The following is a 24,407-nucleotide window of genomic DNA, read 5'->3' on the forward strand; positions in this document are numbered from 1 at the left end:
TTTCCTTATTGTCATAGAGATGAGGTTTAGGGGGAGATTTTGTAGGCAACAGAGTGGAAAAGCATAGAAAAACAAAGTGGCAAAGTGAGGATCTACTATTCTTAGTGTAGGTTTTAAAGTATTTGAGCATCTAAAACGTGTCTAACTTTTCTATAGATGCGATGATAGACACTTATTTAGATGTGATTCCACACAGTGTAGTCATAGTAATAGACATGTTTCCAGATAGTGTAGACATGATAATAGACGCATTTAGTAGAGTTTAGGAAAAAGTTTCAAGTCATTTTGAGCTGTGATCTCGCTGTGATTGTTTTTATTTGTAGGATGTCTTCAACAAGCACCTCTAGTAGTGAGAATGAATCCCTCCATCTCCACAATTGAGAAATGTCGTTGGCGGCAAAAAATCAAATGTATGTGTGATCGATGTCGAGGGAACATGTATTATGCACGGAGAATTACACTCGGTCACATCTCAAAGGATGGAGAATGGGATGTGATCGTATCCATGGTAAGTGTTTAAACTTTGAGGTTTTGATTGAGATACCTATGGGTGTTCAAGTGTTTGATATATGCTCCTTTTCTATTTGATACAAGATGCAGTGCCACACCGGCATATGTTTCCCTATGCTCGTTGTGAGGAGGAGAAGCATCGAAAATATGAGGTGGGATCTTCAGGTGGGACCGTTATGGATGCATGGAGTGATGGTGATAGTAGTTCTCCACCACTCCCTCATGAGGCCATGGAGGAGGAGGTGTTCAATGATATGGTGTGAGATCTATTTGCCCATGAGTCCTCAAGGAGGGATGATAGCATGGAGCAGGACCATTTTTTTACTACATCATCGACACTAGTATTTGAGGGGTGCACATTCTCTATTCTATGTGCCTCCCTTGAGTTACTGAACTTACAGACCATTTATGGATGGAGCAATCCAAGTTTGAATGCATTACTCAAGTAAGCTTTCTGTTTTGCAAACATGGTGAATGATGCTGATATGGACCAACTAGAATACTTTTTCTCATTTATGGTCTTCACATGCAGGCTGTTGTCTAACATGCTTCCAAGGTAGAATAAATTACTGACCTCAAGAGATATGGTGAGGCACTATGTGACATCTCTTGGAGGATTGGATTATAAGCGCATCCATGCCTTGGGGGGGTCACTCATCATATGTAACCCTATCACGTGAGTTCAACAGAAGGATTTTTTTAATTTCTAAAATTTACAGAAATAAATATACATAAGGGACTATTTAAAATAGTTTTGGAAAAAATTTACAGATTTGTATAGAAAAGGGGTACATTTTATTAATGAAAATTTTTACTAATAAGGGACTTTAAATATACGCCTTGAACGCACGTGATATAGAGGGTTTATACATAGTGACCCCCTCGAGATCCATGCATGTGTCAATGATTGCGTTTTGTTTCATGGAGCACATAAGCAGGTTCAAGAGTGTCCTAATTGTGGCGAGGAAAGCTCAAAAATTTGGATGTGCCTCGTAAGGTTCTGCGACATTTCCCCATAATCTCTCGCATCCAACATATGTTCAAGTGAAAATCCATTGCTGAGCTCATGTCATGGAATTCCCTCCATCGATCAGCTGATGGCAAATGGAGAACTCCCACAAACACTCTCCATGCATATTGAAGACACGTAGCCAAGCTTCAAGGAAGAACCCAAGAACTTGAGACTTGGATTATCGACGGTGTGAACCCATTTGGTCTCAAAAGCACCTCCTATAATGTATGGCTAGTGATATTGGTGAATTAGAATTTTTCACTCTCTATGGCAATGAAGAAAGGACATGTTATGTTATTCCTTCTAATTCCAAGGGAACATAAAGTCAAAAAAACATGGATGCTTATTTGGAGCCTTTTATTGATCAGCTAGAGATACTTTAGAGAGGTTTTGAGGTGGATGACATGAGTAGGCCTCCCTCTCATCATGAGACTTCATCTGGTTAGTACAAGCGTCACTTATATATATTTTTGAGTTTCTTGTCTATGTGGATAGCTCTCTCCCACGACTATGGAGAGATGAAGAAGACCTAAGGATGACCTCTATTGTGCCTCAAGGGAAAGGATGGAGCAAAGTAATAAAGAGGAAGTTTCTTAATAATCTAAACCTCTATTGCTTTCTTAATAGTGATGTGATGAGAAGATGGGTGACAAGATATGAGGATGCAAAGGCAAGAATACAAGGAGAAAGAGCCCTCTTTCATACACACCATGGATCTCATGTGCCATACCCTGAGCATCTAAGAGCACTACCAAAGGATATTCATGTCGATTGGCTACTTGATGAAATGGAGAGAGCAAAGAGAGACGAGACGATGCATATCACAATGGAAGAATGGGAGTATGCTAGAGGATGCATGCAAAAGGTCAGTATATAGAATGTTTTGCATAAGTTAGGAGCTTTCAACAATTTAGATTGCTTATTCAATTGATTTTGTCTTGGTGTAGTGTACTATGTTCAATGCTATATGGTGTGAAGGCAAGCATTTTTGGACACAACGGATTCATGATAAGAGAAACACACAAGATTGCGGCATCATTGCTCTAGATTTGCAGGAGTCAATGGAGCTATGGATGATTATTGTGGCATAATCTACGATCTTACTAAGCTTGACTTTAGATGCTTCTTTGTGTATGTTTTGGATGTCAAGTGGTTTAAGGACAGGGTGGAAAGAGGCCCTAATGCTTATTAGAATAGGTTGTGCATTAAATTCTGATTTTGTAGTTTTGAATTATCCCATATAGAAGTATTCTACATAGAACCTTTTTTAAATTGGTATCACTCCTTCATGATCATAGGCACTCTATAAGTATAGTTTAGAAGTTTGTAAGTTCTTGTAATATCACTTAAGCCTTGTATCTTGAAAATACACAAATTGCAACACTCTTTTGCCACCAGTTCGATAATGCCTAATCTTCACCACCCTCCCTCCCAACCCACCCACCCCTCCGCCCTGGCATGTCGCACATGCAATTCTGCAATTTCCAAACAAATTTGTGAATTTAGGAATCCATAATTGACTCAAAATAGTGTTAAATTTATTCTTCAAGCACTTCACATGTGGGGTTCTCTAAGGATCCAATGCCTCCCCTGTCTGACTCTATGTTGCAACTAAAGCGCAACCCCTTGGGTCCTTGTTGAGGACTTCCAAGCAGCACATCTCCTTGTCTTCTTGACATGTTGAACCACTTTTGCAAGACTTGAGACCTCTAACTTATCGTGCTTGAAAGTCTTGGCCTCTAGACATCTATAAAACTAGTCAAACATTTCATGTAGTGCATTGCTTCACGTGATACCAACCCCATGCCTTGTATTCTTGAAGTATGTTGCCTTTGCTCTATAGTGCAATTTCTCCATTCCTTGAGTATTCCAAATGGACAAAGGGCCCCATTGCTCCACAAATCATGGTGCATGTGCGTAAAGAATATTCTCTAGCTTGTACTCTTCTACCAACTGAGCTTCATCCATTTTTATAACAAATACTAGCTTGCCATCTATACAATGAAAGAGAAATAAATACAGTAATGATATAAAAATGAGAAGAAGTAAAGTTGAGTGCGAAGAGGGAATTTCTCTTACCTTCTTCTCTCATCCCATAGAATTTGACCATGGCTCTCTGAAAATTCTCTACATCCACGTAAACATTATTGAAAGCATTCATGTCAAACGTTTGGATGCCAGATTTCTTTTTACTCTTCCAAGTCATTGTGCCACTTACACAATGGTATCCTCCAAGCTTTTCTCTAGCACATTGGTTTGTTTCTTGATGTGCAAGCCTTACAGACCATGGCATTGGCGATGGCATTGTGGATATCTTATACTTTTCCTCCATAGCAGACATGAAAATTTAAAAAATAGAGTTGTAAGCTTCACGACTTACACTAGCATCATCACAAGCTCCAAGCACCTGCTTTGCTTCCACGAGGCCCTTGAAGTCCTTCATTATCTCTCTAGAAATTTGTTCACATAGCCCTTTTTGTCTAGGGTCGTTCAACACTTCAATGACATCACTTGGCTTTATTAAACTTCTTAAAACATATGAAGGATCACTATCATCCATTTCCATTGTTCCCATCACATCCTCCATGAAATTCCTAAAAGTAGAGTACAAATGAGTTAGTGGAAACAATGCAACACCACAAATATTTTGGAGTAAGAAATTTCATTGAAAATTTGGGGAACTAACCTTACAGCCCGTACTCTCCTCTTTCAATCACCACTATTGGTTGATAATGCATCCATAGATTGCAATTGTCTTTTCCTCTCCTTCTATCCCAAAGGTGTTCCCTTCAACTTTTGTACTCGTTCTATCGACTTCTGTCGTTCCTTCTCCACAACACGTTGAACTTGGCCATAGATAGACCTTTCCAAATCTTGTTTGCTTTCAGCGAGCTTATGGAATGATTCTTCCAATTCCTATCACTCCAAGTCTAGTGCACATGCTTTCTTACTGAGTTCTTTGTTTTGCAATTTGAGATCCTGCATACTACTATGCATTGCCACAATTATAGTAATATTTCTCAAATGTGCAAGCTCTTTTTCTTGGGCTCTCTGCACCTCACTTGCTTGCATAGCCAATGTCTGAGAATGGTTCAATCGATTGCAATAACAGAGCAATCTAGCATGTCCATTGCCAACAAACCAAACAACGTCATGCACTATATGTAAAGGAGGACTCTTTTGGGTGGCAGGGTCTAAAGGATACAAGTTTCCATCCACCCAAAGATCAAGATACTTCTTCCCTTGCAATCGAAGACTGTGGAGCACACTTTGAGGAGTTCCAATAAACCCCAAACTATATGTGCTTGCATATTCTGCCTCCACTTGTAAGTTCACATGGTACTTGTTGGACATGTCCTCGAATGGTACCATGAGAACTCAAAGAGAGGTATCAGTGATACAGGCTAAAATGTAGTGGAGAGCTATCAAAGATGGAGCATTGAGAGAGAGAGAGAGTAGCAAGGAAGAGGGAGGAGGAGAAGCAGGTCAGGGAAAGAGGAAGAGGTGGAGGAGAGGATCCAGAAGGAGGAGGAGGAGGGGAGAGGGAGGAGGGAGGAGGAGGAGCAAGACAGAGGAGGGGGGGGAGGGAGGGACAGGGAGAGGGAGGAGGAGGGAGGGAGGTGGAGAGAGAGGAGGGAGGGGGAGAGGGAGGGAGAGAGAGAGAGAGGGAGGGAGGGAAATTCAAAATTTGAAATTCAAATTTCAAAAAGTGGCCCCCTTCCTCATTGATGGGGGGAGAGGTGGGCTCAAATGTGGGCTTAACCCACCTAGGTTGGGCTAGTTAGGCCTCTTTGGGACCCTCCACCAAGCCCCTTGCATTAGCCCACTAAGCATTCCCTAATCCATTCCTTATGAGGCCCTTTTGAGACCTCAATTCTCCCCTAATGTCTTGTTCTTGAAATGAACAATTTTCATCAAAATCTATGACAGAGACAATAGTGTCATGGGGAAAATTGGCAAGGCACATCCTGAACTACTTATCCAGCTACCGTGAAATTATGAAGCACATATTTTGGGATGGAATAGCCACATGACCTATAAGATCCCTCAACTGAGTGCTCTTATGTGATAGTAGCCATCTCTTTTTATCGGATCCTTCAACCTTAACATTTTCAAGTCTCTCCATTTTAGAGCAACATGGTTGTCTTCCCTCATTTTATTTGGATAAACATGACACGTCTTCTTCTTTAGCTTTAGACTGCAATGCTTGCATGTGCCATGAATGCACTCAATGTGGTGCCACTCATGGTCTCCCTTTGGAAAAACCACTGGCTCCCACAGAGGCCTTAGGCTATAAAACTTGCTCTCCCTTGCAACACATGATGAGGATCCAGGTCACCTATAAACTACACATTCATCAGGGAGACATGGGCATCAATCCCCATGAAGTAATGCTCCAACACGATTAGATCTCAAGTCATTCACAGCATGTTAGTCTAGGTCAAAGTCTATGTGTGTTTTGCAACAACAAACATTCCTCTCTTTGAGTTTCCTGACGTACCAGGGCTTACAATTCTCAAAGATCCTCTTCCCAATTGAAATGTCAAGATTGTGATCCATAAACTTGAGATACAACTCCATCCGCGCTGACCCAACACTGCAGAAACAATAGAATAGTGATCCCTCTTTTAAATGGAACAATAGTATAGTGAGCCCCCTTTTTGCACTACTAAAACAAGACAAAACACAACGGCATGCAAAAACATGGTCTAATTAAGGTATATAATGAAGCAAATCAATTTTCAACCACCATGCTGGTTTAGGATAGTCACAATTTCAACTACCGAGCTAGTTTAGAATAGTCACAATTTCAATCACCGGGCTGGTTTAGGACACATTTAGGACAGTCAACCACCGGGATAGTTTAGAACACATTTAGGACAGTCACAATTTCAACTACCGAGTTGGTTTAGGACAGTCACAATTTCAACCACTAGGGGTTGGTTTAGCCTTACAGTCTCCACTTCACATATTAAACAATAACAAGTATATTGCTTTTTATTTTTGAATTTCACAATTAGAAAAAATAACATTTCACAATTAGAAAATAACAATATATGAATTTCACAATTTCAATCAGAGCAGCGGACTGGTTTATGACAATCACATCAAAAGTCCAAGCCATCTTGGTATATGACCCAAATAGCAAGAAATTAAATTTAACTAATTTAAGTAGTAAGAAGCAAAGTAATTTCAACCAGGACTGTCAAGAATTAATGTCTGTTTAACACGCTAGTTCAAGACAATCACATAACTGGTGATTGAGCTGAAGCTGCCACATTTGCATGATGTTCCAACCACCGGGATGGTTTAGTAGAATAACAATATATTGATTTTCTGATGCGAAATATATTACTGTTAAGTTTTGCTCAACCACGCCATCGGGTTGGTCAACAACTAATGTTTGTTCAACCATGTTTTGAAGTTTCTTTAGAACTGCTTCTGGTGTTTTTCTTTTCTAAATCTACTTAGGAATGACTTTCAAAGCATCATAATCTACTTTTGGTGTTTTTTCTTTTTTAAATCTACTTACGAATGAGACTTTCAAGGCATCAAAATCTGCAAAATTTGTAAGACCATATTGCATAAACCAAGTTATTACCTTACCTTTAAGAGTAGCTACAAAGTTCTCTTTCTTTACTACATCAGGTCGAGCTCCAAATCTGCTAGCCGTCCAATGGGTCTCGAACTGCTGTCTGATATGACTATCTAGATCTTGTCCTTTCTTCCCCTTGAACTTTGCTACTTTAACTAAGGGGTTCTGCATCCTGATGGCTTGGAGAATAGGTGCCCTATTTTTTGACTGATGTGGCAAGGGATTAAAGTTGATTTGGCTTTTGGCTGCAATGAATAAGCTTGCAGCTAGATGTGTTTCCACGGTGGTTCTGAGGAATGTCTCACTAGGTGTTGAAATAGGCAACACCTCAAATGAGGCATCCTATTCATAGTGCACAAGTCTTCTCGCACTCCTCTTGAGTCTTTGGCACCAACCAAGTGTGCCCAAATACTAGCCCCCACATTCTTGAAGATATACATGGGATCCAAGAAATGGTTGATTTGCAACTGACCCCAATAAGGAAGCTCGTGAAAGATGGATAGCCTCTTCATACCAAGAGGAGGATCCTCTCCATTTGCCCTCCAAGCCTGAATCTCTAGTCACTTGCCTTCAAATATGGTGGTGGCGGATCAAGATGGCCTCCACGTGCGAGATGATCTAGCGGAAGGTATTGAGCATGACCTTCATAAACCATTTTCCTCATATGTTTGGAGTGTCGTGCAAGTGGTATCAAACCCTTCCCACAAATAGGACAAGCATGGTACCTACTTATTGCAAGTCTTGCATGTGTGCATGAATGTGTTAGTATAAGACATGAGCTAGAAAGAGAGTCATAAAAGTATCATTATACGTGTAAAGACACAAGCACGTACCTGTACACTCTCCATATCCTGGGTAGTTATGCATGGTCCACATCAAGATTCCCTTGACCAAACTGTCATTAGTATGTCTAGGAGCTCTGGAAATATCAAAGACTTGCATTCCTCTCCATAAGATCTGTAACTCTTCTATCAAAGGTGCCATGTACATGTCCATATTTTTAGCCTTGTACTTCCCTGGCACAAGCAGTGCAATCATGAGGTGTCCCTTCTTTATTGTTAGTTATGGTGGGACATTGTAATTCACCAAGACTATAGGCCATGTCGACCAATATGTCGAGTGTAACCCGAAAGGGTTCACGCCGTCCATGGTGAGCCCAAGATGTAAGTTGCGTGGCTCCCTCGCAAAGTCCGACCATTGATTGTCTATATGCTTCCAAGCAACACAATCAACAGGAATCCTCAATGTGTCATCAGTGGACCGATGTGTAGCATGCCAAGTCATCAACTCCGCTATGGATTTGCATCGGAACATGTGTTGTATTCTAGAAATGGTGGGAAAGTGTCTTAGGACCTTTACTAGGATCTGCTCACCCTACAAGTCATCTCTGTATCATTGTTCCCCCCACTTCGGACAACTATCCAAATCTCCATACTCACGACAAAAGAGAATACAATCATTACGATAAGCATGGATGGTATCATAATCCATACCCACCATTGTCAGCATCTTCTTCGCTTCATCTCTTGATGCAGGCATGGTATTTCGTGCAGGCAACATCTTTTGGAGCAACCTATCGCAATTCAAACATACATAGGCTTCGAATAATGATAAACCATGATGATTCTCAAAATGTAAACAGTATCCAAATTATGAGATAAATTAATGCAGGAGCTAACCTCATTAAGGCCGAGACACTTGTATCGAACCACCCATACTTTGCTTGCAAATTCAAGATTAAGAGACAAGCCCGTAGTTTTAACATCCCAGCACCCTCATACAACCATGTTGATTGCAACTCTCACATATTGGCCTCAGACTCAGACATCATGTGTACATGTGATGTAGTGCCCCTAAAATAGAATCCATCATGTCCACCATACCCTCGTCATCATCTGGCACATCCAAGAGACTATCCTCTTGCTCAAAGTGTGAAGGTATACATGCACCCTCACCACCCTCCTCACCCTGTCTCAAGGTTTCGTGTAAATATAATATCTTGAAGGAAATCCACTCAAGATCCCAAAAATAGCCACTTATGAGCTCTTTCTTTCTCTTGCTATATTTAGTGCCTTGAATCATTGCTATATACCGACATGATACCCTGTTCCTTCGCTATATAGCAATGCTTGTAGGATATATAGAGTCGCTATATAGCAATGCTAGGAGCTAAAACCCAAAACCCTAAGTGTCATCACCCCTCATAACTCTATTATGGGAAAAGTAAAAAACTCTCCTCCTTCGTTATATTCGGAGACCTCACTTTCCTCCAACCTCTTCCCCACACTCCTCACCCCTATCGAGCACCTCTCCCAACACTTGTGCTCCCTCTCCACCCTTTTCCCTCTCTGCTCGTGTGAAAGGATGTTTTTGAAGAAGGTGTGTCTATTTAAGCAATGTAGGTTCATTTTTTGTGAGATTTTGTTTTGTGAGTGTTGAAGCATGTTTCTCCTTGCATTGCTAAGCCCATATGCTAATTTTCATGCTTGATTTTTAGAGTTAAAGAACCAAAAACGAGATTTGGTGAAAGAAAGAAGGCTTACCTCTTCTCTTTTTGGTATTTCTCTACTTCATCTTTCCGTTCCTTTTGTGCTTTCTCCTTGTTTGTAGGATTCTCTTTGTCCCCTCAATCCCTTTGGCAAGTTGCCTCACCAAACTCCTCCTTTCACTAATTAGTTATCTAAATGATGGTATGTTTCCTCTCTTTTGTAGGGCCAATATGCAAAACACCTCTTCTTCTGAGCGGGTTTTTCAGGTAAGAAAGTGCTTCCTCTCTTTTCCTATTTTTTTTTCGTAATTGCATTGGCTTGTAGCTAGCGCCTTAAGTGCTAGCTATAGTAATGGGCATAGGAACCCTCTCTTCCCCTCTCTTCTCTTATTTATTCTCTTATTTCCTCTTCTTTCCCTCTTTCCCTCCCTCTTTCCCCCCTCTTTCCCTCCCTCTTTCCCCCCTCTTTCCCTCCCTCTCTTATTTCCTCTTCTTCCACACCTCTCTTTTCCTCTCTTTTGCGTATGGTTATGCTTTCCTACCCTCTCATTTCCTCTCTTTCCCCTCTCTTTTTTCTCTCTTTTCCTTCTCTTTTCTCCTCTCTTTTCCTTCCACTCTTTCATCCTTTCTTCCTCTCTTTCATCCTCTTTTCTCTCTTTTCATAAGCATATGCATTTGTGTATGCTTATGCTAATGCATGAGCATATGCTCATATGCTCATGCATAAGCATAATCATATGCTTTCTCTCTTTTCCTCTCTTTCCCCTCTCTTTTTTCCTCTCTTTTCTTCTTTTCCCCTCTCTTTTTTCTTCTCTTTCTCTCTCTTTCATCCTCTTCCTTCTCTTCTTTTCCCCTCTCTTATTTCCTCTCTTCCTGTCTTTCATCCTCTTTTCTCTCTATTCATAAGCATGTGCATTTGCGTATGCTTTTGCTTATATGCTTATGCATGAGCATATAAACATAATCATATGCTTTCTCTCTTTTCCTCTCTTTCCTCTCTAGTCTTTTTTCCTCTCTTTTCTTCTTTTCTTCTCTCTTTTTTCTTCTCTCTTCCTCTCTTTCATCCTCTTGTCTTCTTTTCCCCTCTTATTTCCTCTCTTTCATCCTCTTTTCTCTCTCTTCATAAGCATATGCATTTGCGTATGCTTATGCATGATCATATGCCCATGCATAAGCATAATCATATGCTTTTCCCCTTTTCCTCTCTTTTCCTCTCTTTCCCCTTTCTTTCCCCTCTGTTTTTTCATCTCTCTTCCTCTCTTTCATCCTCTTCCTTCTCTCTCTTTTCCTCTCTTTTCCTCTTTCCCTCCCCTCTCTTTTCCTGACTTTCCCCTCTCCTCTCTTCCTCTCTCTGTCATTCTCTCATTTTCCCTCTTTTTTCTCCTCTTTTCCTCTCTTTTCTCCTCGCTTTCCTTCTCTTTTCTCCTCTCTTTTCCTCTCTTTTTTCCTCTCTTTTCCTCTCTTACCCTCTCTCTTTTCCTCTCTTTTTCCCTCCCCTCTCTTTTCCTTACTTTCCCATGTCCTCTCTTTTCCTCTCTTCCCCTCTTTCATTCTCTCTTTTTCCCTCTTTTTTCTCCTCTCTTTGCCTCTCTTTTCCTCTCTTTTCTCCTCTCTTTCCTTCTCTTTTCTCCTCTCTTTTCTCCTCTCTTTCCTTCTCTTTTCTCCTCTCTTTTTCTCTCTTTTTTTCTCTCTTTTCCTCTCTTCCCCTCTCTTTTTTCCTCTCTTTTTTCCTCTTTTTTCTCCTCTCTTTTCCTCTCTTTTCTCCTCTCTTTTCTCCTCTCTTTTTTCCTCTCTTTTTCTCTCTTTTCCTCTCTTTCCTTCTCTCTTTTCCACCCGTGTGAAGCTTCAATAGCCTAACATTGAGCAAGCATATACAGGAGTCTGTAAATGCTTGCTCAATGTCAGGCTATCTTTTTCTCTCTTACATTTTCCTCTTTTTTCTTTTTCTCCTTAGTCGTATTTGGTTTTTTTTTTTTTCAAACAGATTTTAAATGGAACAACCACGCCCTCACCCATGGCTGTCCTCCCAAAACCCCAACCGGGTCCCCCATGTTGGAGTGATTTGGGACATCCAAACTCTGATATTACATGTAGCAGAGAAGATTGCACACGATACAGACTGGGTGAAGTATAATGCCAAAGTGCATGTGCTTGAGTGGGGTTCTGACCAAAGGCACATGGAGTAACAACGCGACTGAGGCAAACACGAAACAACCCATGGGATCTCCATAGGTTTTGGAGAGATCACCACAATTGCTGCTAGACCTACAAAGATGGTTGTATAAATGGCATATTGGGTTGTATAGAGGTCTTCATGGACTGCAAGTACATAATCCATGAAGAGTATGACCTCAGATTAGAAGAAGTGGAAGATGAGGTCCTGAGTGTCTTGCCTAGTGGTGGTGAGGAGGAGGAAACTACCTCGGACAGTAATGCAAAGCAGTAGATCTTCTCCACTATTTTGGCATTTTTGAAGAATGTCTCTTTTGGAGATACATTTTGCTTAAGCATACTATTTTTTGTGCTCTCTTTTTGTATATGAGAACTCTTGTTTAACCATAGTAACTTTTGCAATATTTTTTATACATGAAAACCTTCTTAGATTCCACTTGTCTTTCATAAATATTTATCCTTTCATAATTGTGTCTTCATAATTGTCTTAAGTAAGTAATTGTCCTTTCTGTGTTGATGTCTTTTCATAATTGTCTTGAGTAATTAATTGTCTTTTCATAGTTTTACTAAATTGAATTTGAGTTTGAAGTAATAAATTATCTTTTAGGTAAATTGTCTTTCCACTTCTTACCCACTCTTGTGTTTTTTTTTGTTTTCATGTTTGTGTCTGCATTTGTCCAATTCCCCGAAATTAGACATGGCATTACATCGCATGTCATCTGAATACGGAACCCCTCGTAGGAGGAGATATCATGATCTGTACTCTCCAGAGGACTTTGATTCCACTCAGTCGACTCCTCAGGGGCCAACCCATGTGATGACTACCCTTGGGTCGACTCCTTTCATGCCTAGCACTACGACTACTCCTTGGGGACCAAGGGAACTCCTTTGCTAGCAGCCCATGGCTTCATTCGGGAGTCTCGACGAGTTTGTTTCACATATGAGCGATGCGGAGAAAATGATATTCTTTTCTTTGCTCTCCTAGAGGACCTCAGCTATTCCTACACCCCTTGGGGGTAAATCAAGGCCATCGACGGTGGCTGGACCTACTCGACAGCCGTCCCCTATAGCCCCTTTGACCGAGGGATCATCACCTAGGCATACCAATCATAAGGGAAGGAAGAGTAGGAAGGGTCAAGGTTGCTGTGGTGACTTGAGGGATGTAGATGGCTTAGCACACTCACATCCCTATAGGTCTCCACTTAGTCATGAGACCCAATACCAGTTAGAGATCCCTTGACCTCTCCCACTCCCTCTCCTACTTCTTACTCTGTAAGTGCTTACAATACCACCCCTCACTCTAGCTTTGCTATTGCCACTCCCACTCCCCCTTTCTCACCCGAGGGCCTGTACTATGAAGTCACTAGGGGTGGAAGAAAATAGAAAATAAAAAGGGCAAAGAAGCGTTGGCCACCACCATGAGGCAGTTGATGAGCCACCACTTCAAGAGCGGCATAAATATTGATTGGCGGTACCAAGATGATGAAAAGAAGAAGGTAGTCATCGAGGAATTGAAAAGACAATACCCTAACCCCTCCAATTGAGAGTTCAATGACAATTACATGCGAGAGCGCATGTGTGCTGTCTTGAAGCATCGTAGGTCAATCTTACGAACTTCCATCGCAAAGAAGAAGGCTAAACCTAGCTGGGTGGATAAAGCTAACTATAAGTTTTTAAAGAAGGAGTATAGGGACCACCCCCAAAATTTTGACACTTAGAGGAGAGCTACGAGGAGATGGCTAGACACCATAGGTACTTCACACCTCGGCAGTGGCAGAACGGCCACATTCGAGGCGAGTTCGAGGCATGGGTGGTAAGTTTACTTCTTCTCATTTCGTTTATTATTCTATTTGTTTTATTACATATTGCATGCACTTTATTTAGCTCTCGTAATTTGGGTCCATAGCAAGCTACGATGGATCGCCTTTCCACAAACGAAGAGACAAGACATGTAGTCCACATAGGAGAAAAGTTGTGGTTTATTGAGATGGAGGTGCAGGGAGTGACAATCAATTGGGCTGAGGTGGTTTCTCGCTCGGTATAAGTCTACTCCTGCTTGTAATCTCACTTTTTAAATTGTTTTATTCTTTAATTTCCAATCTAATTTCCAATTAATATGGTATCACTCTTAGGATGCAAGCTTGAACGTCCCATCAGTGGAGGCCAGCGGTGATGACGAGGAGGTAGGTCTCAAGGGATTTGGCTTAGACGACTTCGACGAGGGCGAGGGATCAGGCGGAGCTCAAGAGAGCCAGGGACTATAGGCTAGGGCAACGATGACAATGACGACGACGATAACAATTTGGATGAGCACTAGTAGTATTAGTAGTTTGTATATACTTTGACATGTATATGCTTTTGTCTATCGGCTCATTTGAGCGATTTTGTATCACCGTTTTCAAAAGGAAAATTTTATAACAAACAAGGTTGGCATGTATATGCTTTTGTCTCTCGGCTCATTTGAGCGATTTTGTATCATCCCTTTCACAAGGAAAATTTTGTAACAAACAAGGATTGAGAGTTTTATCTCGCCTTTGTGCTTGTAAGCATTCTTTTGTAATGCAAGAAAAAAACATTAGTGGGACAAAATAGGGCTTGCTGTGGCCCCGTTTTTCCCCACTAATGTTTTTTTTAAGTTCTATTAAGGGTCCCTATATATCGACACTTTACCAGTGTCACTATATAAGGATGTTTACCAGTGTTGCTATATAGGGATGCTTATAAAGCGATGCATGTTTTCCAACATTAATAGTGATGTAAATAATGACTGTTGCATAAAAATAAATTTTTAGTGTAAAATGTAAGAAAATAGTACGCAGCGGAAGATAACAACAAAACGCAAGTACACGATGGAAAGCTGGAGAGAATACAAAAATTCTGATATACCAAACTGCTGATACAACTGATGGTTGGCTGTCCACCCGTGCGCTCTACAGACAGAGCTTCGATTGTGATCTAGACAGATGCTGGACAGAGGACTATGAGCGTGAAGAACTGGTGATATGATGATAGGGGGTGGCCACTTATATAGTGTAAGTGGTTGACGGTCGGCCTTGTAATAGGCAGTCGGCCTAATAGACAGTCGGCCTGGAAGACCAACCGACCCTTCAGAAAACGTGCCGTCGGGCAGATGAAGGATCGCCCCCGGACCCTGCCGCTGGGGGCTTTGCCCCCAGACCCCCACTGGGGGCCTGCGCCCCCCGGACCCCCTGCTATCGGGGGGGCTATCGCCCCCCCGAACCCCCCCTTTGTGCAGACGGGTATCTACTCTTGGCTCCTAAGCCGTCTCATAACCATCTGGTCTACTCTAAGACCCCTTCCAGTGCCTAAACTGGGGATCCCTCCCAATATCTGATACCCATCATGGCTTCTCCTCATATGGGGGCCTTACAACATTGGGTACACAGAATATTGGTGGGTTACATGAGAGGTGGACATTTGAGCTAACTCTAACATAAAAAAGGTCGATATTTCCATCAAAAAACGGCTTGTGCCTTGTAGTGATCTCTTATATATATGACCACTACAATGCCAAATATTTATTATGTGGTAAGTTCACTTGAATAATAAATAATAAATCAAAGACAATATTGGTGGAATGCACTCTTATATATCTGACTACCCCAAGGCCAGATATTTATTATGGAGTAAGTTCACTTGCATAATTTACTGTAAATCCAAGCTAATATCGATGGAATGTAGCCAAGAGATTGTTGAGGTACATCACAAGTACAAGATAGTTTGGAATATAGAGGGCATAATCCAAGGTTGCTTGTATACTATGATAGTGACTATAAAGGAGATCATGAGACTAGGAGATCCACACAAGAATATGCATTTTTCCTTGGTCAAGGTGCTATATCATGGTTGTCAAATAAGCAACCAACTATTTCTTCATCTTCGATTGAAGTAGGATATAGGACACTCACAATAGGTGCATGTGAGGCTTTATGGATCATAAGACTATTGTTAGAAATAGATGACTTTGATAAGTCAAAGCCAACAAAAATATACTATGATAATCAATCGGCTCAAGCATTAGTCAAGAATCTAAATATCACTCCAGGACAAAGCACATTGTGTCAGAGAGCACTTCACTAGAGAAAGAGTGTTACTTCGTGACATCACATTGAAACATTGCGACGTCAAAAAGAATGTTGTAGATATCTAGGTCTTGGTTTGACTCAAAGGAAGGGAATTTCTTCCCTTCCATTAAAGGGGTATAAAGGAATTTAATGTTTAGTCCTTCTTCTATTCCCCATAATCATCATCTTGAGGGAATGCCTATTTCATGGTGTTGACCTTGAGGGAAGGTGTTGAGGATTCATTTCAACATCATGTGTTGATATTGTGCATAGCACTAACACAAAGAGAGCTAAAATGAAAAAGGGTTGGAAACCCTAACCCTAACCCTAAAGGCATATGTATATATTCATTATTTTCAACTAATATAGTTACTTGTGCCTCTCCCCTCATCTCCACTCTCTTGCTCTCCCTATTCATATTTGTTCATTTGTCTCATCCTCTTCTCCTCTTCCTATTCTCTGCTTCTCACTTCCTTTATTGCCTAATAGTTGTGCAATTCATTTCTCATCTCTTCATTGTTGCAAACGCCCTTACTTTCTTTCTCATCATCATTGCAAAGAAATTCCTTTTTCTCACTCTCACCTACTCTCTCCTATTTCCATCTTGCTCATTTCTTGCTCGTTTCTACTTTTGTCGTGCTCATGTTTTAGCTTGTTGTGAATAAGTGCCTTATAATTGTGCATTTTGTCTATATTCTTTCTCTATCTTTCTATAAAGAAATTAATGTTTTTTCCATAATATCTCAAGTGGAGCAAGCAATAAGAACTAATTTAAATTGGATTGTTGAGAACCATCAACACATGATCTGAGAACAAAGAGTTTTCTCTGTAGAAGCAACAAGAGGAGAAGGAGCTCAAGAAAATAAGATACTAGAAAAAGAACTACAAATTTGTTAGAGAAGAGCGAGTAAAGTTATTGAGTGAGTTGCCTTATAGAAGCACTCATTGTGGGCCAGATCTAGTAGATGAAGCACAAGTCATTAGGAACATACGAAAACTTTAGCAAGAAAGAATATCTAATTTCTCAATCCTCTTCTACTTTTATTAATTATATCGATGAAGAAGAGAGGTAGGAAGCAGAGGATTATATGGCTTCTCCAATAGAGATTCCTTTTATAATTTCACTTGCAATTTCATAAAAGGTTACACATTTCACAAGAAGGCCTTTACACATTTTTTAAAATAAAGAGATTTTTTGTTATTTAGCACGTTTTTATTCAATTAGTTAGATTATTTTAATTATTTTCTACTTTTCCCAAAAGTAATTATAATAATTATTTTGGAGAGCATACTGGTCAGTCCAAAATTACTAAAATATGTGTTACTTTACCCCCCCCCCGCTTCTCTCTCTCTCTCTCTCTCATGCGCACACGCTCTTCTTTTCCTCTATTGCAGTCACTCTCTCCCTTCAAGATGCACCTTGTATTGGATGTCCATTCTTGGTGTTGTGATGTCTATTCCTCTATTTCTTGCTATTATAAGCTCTTTTGTTGCCTTGCAATCATGGTGACAAACAAACTGATGCAACCACAATATATTGTGATCTCTTATGTATTCCACAATATAAAAAATGCATTGGATGAATAGATCTCTTACATCTATAGCATGGAAAGTCATGGAAGGATTTGCTAAGGTTCACATGAACTTCCCAAGAGCAAGAGACGTGATATTTTCCATGAGTGGAAGAGCACATCTTGAATTTCAAGTTTGGGAAAAAAAGGAAAGCTTGCAAAGGTGCAACACCACTACATGTCAAAGGACATGTGCTTGCCTCCATCACTCAATCAATCTAGGATACCTTCAAATTATAAGCCATTCTCTTTTGTGTATCTTTTTTACTTGTGAGTGTAATGAGTCCATTTGGAAATTTATGTTGATCACCTTCTAGTAGAATGAGAATTAAAAGAATATACTATTTAGATCACAAAAATATATGACCATCTAGCATGATGTTGACTTGGAGGTATTGCATAGCATTTTATTTAATTTATAATTTATGTTTCTTAGTTCCTACCTTTTAGGATGAATGGATTTAAGCTATGTTTGTGGGGTTGTTACATTTGGAAATATAGATTCTAACAATAGTTTATGCTAGATCCCAAAGATATATGGATAAATTTGAAAGCACTAATTTCTCCAACCTTACTCAAGTAAATATCCATGAGTATTTTCTTTGGGGTTTCTTTCTCACAAAATATTATATATGACCTATATTCACTAAGGCACTAATCACCTAGTAGCATTGCCAAATTGTTGTTTTCTTTCTCTCATTTCCAACTTTTGAGGTCTTCTTCACCAACAATCATGGTTTGTATAAGTGAAGAAGAGCAGTTGTTCATGAAGTCTAATGGAGGTTTTTAGCCCCCTTTTAGAGTTTTGAGGGTAAGAAGGGGTTGTAGGGGTTAGGGAAACGCTACCAAATTTAGAAAGGGGCTGATAGGGTTGATGTGTGGATAGCTTACAAGTCTCCTTCATGGATAAAAAGGGGTGAGCTTTGGGAAGTCTAATCTAAGAGCTCAAGGGTTGCAAAGATATAGTGAGAGTAGGAGGCAAGGATTGTGAAATTATGAACTAAGGTTTGGAGTTAAGAGGAAGAGTAGATTTAATAAAAGGAAGGAGAGAGAGAGAGAGAGAGAGAGAGAGAGAGAGAGAGAGAGAGAGAGAGAGAGAGAGAGAGAGGGAAGTGCGGTGGGGGGAGGATGGGATATTGTAAGGTTAGAGCTAAGAGCATGCTATGGCATGCTAGTCTATTAAGGGAGCATAGACACAAGGAGGTCAAGCACATAAACACTTGAAGTGAAATAAACACTAAGCCCCAAACTTTCTTTCAAATTTCCATTAAACGATATGTATACATGCTCTGAACTTTCTATGCCCACACAATTCACACGTCAATGATTTTATATCTCTACACAAAGCAGTATTTATTATTTATATATCTACATACATAATTCCTACATTTTTAATATCTTCACACATTGAGCATGTGTCAATGATTTTAAGCTTTTTATCTCTATGCAAAGCATGTGTTAAATATAATCAAGAATGGAATCCAAGCTCTTGATGTAAAAGAGATGCTCCATAAAACATAAATTCCTAGGTAGAGCATTCTCATTCTTTTTACTGCTGGTCTCCTAGAGAGCATGCCTAAGTAGAGAATTCTTGTTCTTTCTCTACTGGTCTCATAGAGAGGATATTTCTTCAATATAGTTAGTATTTATTATCAAAGGGAGTAACAATGCTGTACGATAACTCTAGTGATGTTGTTCACAAGAGCACAGTAAAAAAGAGGAGATGAGCATACATGGGTTGGAATGAAGCTAGAATACCTTATTTCAATGCTATAAGACCCCAAAAGGTTGTATTTTCTTAGATCTCTGTAGCAAAGAATCCAAGAGAAACAAAATGGTGCATGCTTGAGTACAAGCATATTAAGAGCATGTAATAGCAATATGTCAGAAGTAGTGGTGCAATGATGCAGGTGTTGGATCTGCATATGACATGAAAGCAAAAGTAGGGAGTCTTTGGGCCTTCCTTCTAGCTATCCAAGTCATGTTGTCTTAGGGGGTCACACATAAATATGTACGCATAACACATAAGTTCAACAAAAGGGATTTAAAAATCCTCTTTTTAATGCACTTTTTACATATAGAGGGGTACCACTTAAAGCCTAAAGAGGGAATTCACAGATTGAATAGAAATAGGGTGTGTTTTATTCATGAAAAATTCATAGATATGGGGTTTAACATCATGCCTGGAATGCATGTGAGATGGAGGGTTTACATATAGTGACCTCCCGAGCATGTTGTGGATCCACCGTTCAACGAGCCTTGAAGGGGAGGAGTGAATCAACTATATAGGGAAAAATAAAAACATAACAAGGGCAATCCTAATCACACATTCAACAAAATAACAAGGAGAAAAGGAAGGAGGACTCCAAGAGATTGTGAAATATATTCATGGTTTGCTGGTAAGGAGATGGGTAGGATCGTAAAGATGTAAGCGAAAGGAGGATGGTACTGGAGGGTGGTGGACAAGGTAGCCATGGAGTATGGAGCGATTACATTTCATAGTTCTCATCAGTAGAAGTAGCGGTTGACCTTATTGCTCCAAACTCATGATAGGCAAACCACATTTGTCCTTGCACACCCCAAGTTTGATTCGGACCTACTCAGCTAGATGGCCAATGCCCAATAACAAAACAAGCAAGTGGGTGATGATGGGAAGAGAAAGGTGAGAAAATGGTTAAAGACATAGCGACAAAAGTAGGGGAGGGGATGACATGCAAGCTTCATGAATGCAAAGGAATTGGATCCATGGAGGATCCATGTGTGAATGCATGCAAAGCACACTCAGGTCCAAACATATATTTAACAAGGTGGGGATCCCACAAAGGTCCTACCTTTTGGAATGTTATTGTAGGTGTAAGTATTAGTGTGCATTATGTGCAATTGTATGCAATGGAATGGTCTCTCGAGTATGGAAATAAGGTACATGCTTGTCTTTTGGGGTTGTCAAGGTTGCTCCATATATGGTCTAAAGTTGTTGGTTCTTTGAATTCTAAGTTGAAGGGAAAGTAGTCCATCATGGTTTATAGAGGAGTTGATAGTGGTATTATTTGAGAGATACCTATGGTGAAGTCACCCTACGGCCTTGCTTTCAACAAGGTGGCATACTCACTAAGTCCCAAAATGTAAAGTAGCTCGGATAAATATTGCAACAAAATTTTCTAATGACTTGTGAAATGGAGATGAAAGAGGGGATGGACCATTAAATATGAGTGGGGACTTCGCCATTTTGGAAAGAGACCTTCATTTAATAATATCACATGCTTTTAATAAAGGTAAAAAACTTAATCCACACAAAGTGATAAGGTCATTTAGGATCTCCACAAAGAGACGAGGACCTAAACCTAAAACAACCTAAACTACCACTAATCCTAACACTAAATACCCTTTAACATGGTCAACTTGACCAAATGAAATATTCTCTAATCAACACCATCCCTTAGGACCCATGCGGACTTAAATCGAGCACTTGGAAAATCACAAAAGGAGTCACTATAGCAACGAGGCAGTGCTAATAAACGGATGCTTGTTCATCACCATGGCATAGGAGGAGATGACGAAGATCGAGACCAAGTGAAGTTGTTGCGCACAGGGAAAAGACAATGACATTGATGAGATGAAGAATCTACACTCTTAGGGACCGCACCGCAAACACAAAGTGTAACTTCTCATCGCTCGCGAAGCTCAGGTAAAGAAAACTGAACTGGGAGCAAAGCCAGAAACAGATGTGGTCCTAGCACGGCCACACGATCAGTTGATGTTGGGCGTGAAGGCAGGAGGTGAGACAAAAATACTGCGAGACGGTGGAGGCACGCATGCCTAATTTTGTACCAGTTTTTATCTGCCAAACCCCACTAGCGATCTCAATAATTTCTTCGATCACAAATGGATTTGCAAACGTTTTGAAGCTGCGTTGGACTGCACCGTCGGTGCGTCCTTTGGATTTGCATCCAAAATCCCAGCCATCATTCCATAACAGCAAGAAGCGAATGGACCCATCTGCCTCGGGCATCCGTGATCTTGTGTTCACACAGATTTATCGATTGATACGTTTCTGACATGATAAGATTGTAAGCTGATATTCATTCCTGTCAAATTGCGGCCGATAGCGATCGCGAGAAGGTTGGCCAGTTCTGGAAAACAGCCCGGGCCCCGGAGGCTTGCGCCAACCGCAGGCTTGAGAGGAGTCACGTCACGAAAACCGAGGTGTATGACCGTGACAGGAGTAAGTGGGAGACGGGCGGTTTTACGAAATGAGAACAAGGGCAAAGATAATTCCTTCTGACTCCAGAGTCCATAGTCTACGAAAACGGAAGTATTTTATGCGTGGTGCGCAGGCAGCAAGGCATGGGTGGATGATTACAGAAGTCTCGAAGATTGCCCGATTGTAAGGTTGTCGAGGGATTCATGCGTGAAGTGGCGAGCAGGTAGACGATGATGAGGGCGATAGGAGCGTCAGGAAGACAGACGCCGCAGCGCACGCGTTCACGGTCACCGACATTAACATGACCAAGATGCTACTTTCCGTCTCTTATCGTTCACAAATTTCTGTTCAGCCTCAGCTTCTCTCTCTCTCTCTCTCTCTCTCTCTCTCTCTCTCATGCTACGTTCCGTCTCTTATCGTTCACAAATTTCTGTTCAGCCCACCTTCTCTCTCTCTTTCTCTCTCTCTCTCACATACACACACACAGCTTTCCTCCCTCTTTTCCATGTTGCCATGTTCCTTTTCCCTATATTATCTTTATGAATGATTGTCATCATTCAGCTTGTTTTTGTGTGTGTGGAGAGAGATGGAGGATTTTAAAGGGACTAAAATAGCAAGTGGAACTTCAACCAATAGTAAAATGACAAAAAATAAACCTGAAAAATATTGAATTTGCCCTTTGAGAAGGAAACCATCACTCTATTATACCCTCAGAGGGCAGGCCAAAAACAATCACACACACACGCGCATGCACGCAGACACACTCAGTGCACATGTAGCTAAGAGGACGTTCCCATGTTTACAATTTCTACAACCGATTTCTCTACCAAGGCAAAAGAATAGTAAAACACCATGAGATCCACCTGCAAAATCGGCTGTAGAGGAGCCATCTATTTTCTTGGCTATTTTTAAGGATTTGGGAGACATTAAGTGTCAAGGTAGGGATGAAAGGGATCCGGAGGCATTTGAGCGAATCTGTTGCTTGCAGCCATCCTAAAACTTAAGGAACTGAGCTACAAAACCAAAGAGGCACAAATGTTCCCATGAGCAGCTCCATTGCGTTCAACCTTCTTCTCCGTTGCTTCGCGGGAATGTCTCTAAAGGCCGTTCAGACTTTGCATGCTAAAATGCTGCCAAAAAGGTGCCATCCCATTTAGTTCACCACACCAAGCGTCTTTAAAAGCCCATGAGCCCACTATGCATATGGATTGAGTTCTCGAAGGAATAGTTGGGCATGGAGGTAGGAGTGCTCGTCCCTGTGCTTCATATCCCTTCACATCTTCTTAATGGAAGATCGACCATGTTTGGATCCTATGGAACCGTTTTGAGGACTTACTTGATATCAGAATCAATGGTTTTGGGTCCGTTCCGTACGCTTGCTACATCTATAAGAAGGTGGGTCATTAAGCCAAAAATTATCCATCTAGCACAACCAGAAATCCCACTAGTAATATCAATTATCTAGACAAGCGAGCCAATGTTAAGATTCTCTATGAGAAAGGGAAGCAAATCTAGATGTTTGGAAACCCCAAACAAGGGTTCAACCTTTGGGAAAAGCTAGAGATGGAGGCGGAACTCTTAAAAACAAGCCAAAAGCAAGGTAAAGACCTATGTCCTCTGCCTTCATTCTAGATGTTCCCTCCTTCTCCAATCCCTTCTAATAATGAGATGAGGAGGAAATCTCCCAGTAATAATGGATTCATCCAGGACCTCTCTAAGGTCTATTAGATCCTAATTGAAGGCTTACATTTAGTTTGGAAGACAGGATCTAAGAATAGTTTCTTGGAACCTATGGGACATGTGCTCTGCTAACAATCAAAAAGCTTGTACCTTGGCCCTTTGGAAGATTGAAGCTAGTGGTTTTTCCCTATAGGACATTAAGATTGAGAGTATGGAGACTGATTGGTTAAGGACAACCTTCCCAAGGCTGCAAGTTTTTTCTCATAATTCGAGGGAGAAAGGTTTCCGAAGATTTCAAATCTCAAAATTTTCTCAACGACAATGAAGGGAGGATGTTAATAATCTAGGTAGCTTAAGGGGAATTTGCTTTCCATGTAGCCACAATATAATATACACACATAATTAGTTGGAGGAGCATGCCAAAGATTGGGGAGTGCTTTCCTCTCTTAGCCTAGAATGTTGTGTTTTTGTAGGTGATTGTGTTAGGTATTCATCCTCCTGGGTGATTAAGCTTTAGGAGGGGTCTTCTTACTCTGGCATTAGGAAAAAAGGGAGCTCATTTTGGGGCCTTTTACGATTTGGAAAAATAAGCTCTCAACCAATCAATAGAAGGCCAACGTAACGTTGAAAATTCACGAAAATAAGAGAAAATAGAAAAAAGAAACAATACTTTATGTAAGTACAAGCGTGCTACATTAATGAGGAGATTGGTTTTTTATTCGTAGAAGATCTTTGGACAAGAAGATAGAATCTAAACTAACATTTTATCTGACAAGATCCTTCCCGCTTCCACCTTCCTTTGAATTTTCAAATATTGTGCCGCCTTTCGTGCGAAAGGTCTACCATTCTACACCATTGCCTCATTGTGCAACTGCCTTCCTTTTCCAAAACTGCTCCCTTGATCCTGTTTGGCGTAGAGTAAGATGTTTCTCGTCTACTGTCTGTTTGCCCACTTTCTCTTTCTTGAAACTTCAAATTGTTATCTTAGTTACATTACTTTGCTATTGTTACAGATTCAGAAAATCTCCATGGTGAACCAAAACCACGGCCGTTCTTGTGCAAGACGCTCTGTGGATGATAATGCTACGAAGG

At 40.6% G+C, this 24,407-nt stretch overlaps 2 pseudogenes; one reads left to right on the top strand and one right to left on the bottom strand.

Moving 5' to 3' along the window:
• Positions 1-324: 324 nt before the first annotated feature.
• LOC147900530 (uncharacterized) lies at positions 325-959 on the top strand (annotated as a pseudogene).
• Positions 960-7,762: 6,803 nt separating this feature from the next.
• LOC147900531 (uncharacterized) lies at positions 7,763-8,609 on the bottom strand (annotated as a pseudogene).
• Positions 8,610-24,407: the final 15,798 nt, after the last annotated feature.

The sequence above is a fragment of the Dipteris shenzhenensis genome, chromosome 7 (genome assembly GCF_047967505.1).
Source record: "Dipteris shenzhenensis isolate YYH24624 ecotype China chromosome 7, Dip_SZ_1.0, whole genome shotgun sequence".
NCBI classification, from domain to species: Eukaryota; Viridiplantae; Streptophyta; class Polypodiopsida; order Gleicheniales; family Dipteridaceae; genus Dipteris; species Dipteris shenzhenensis.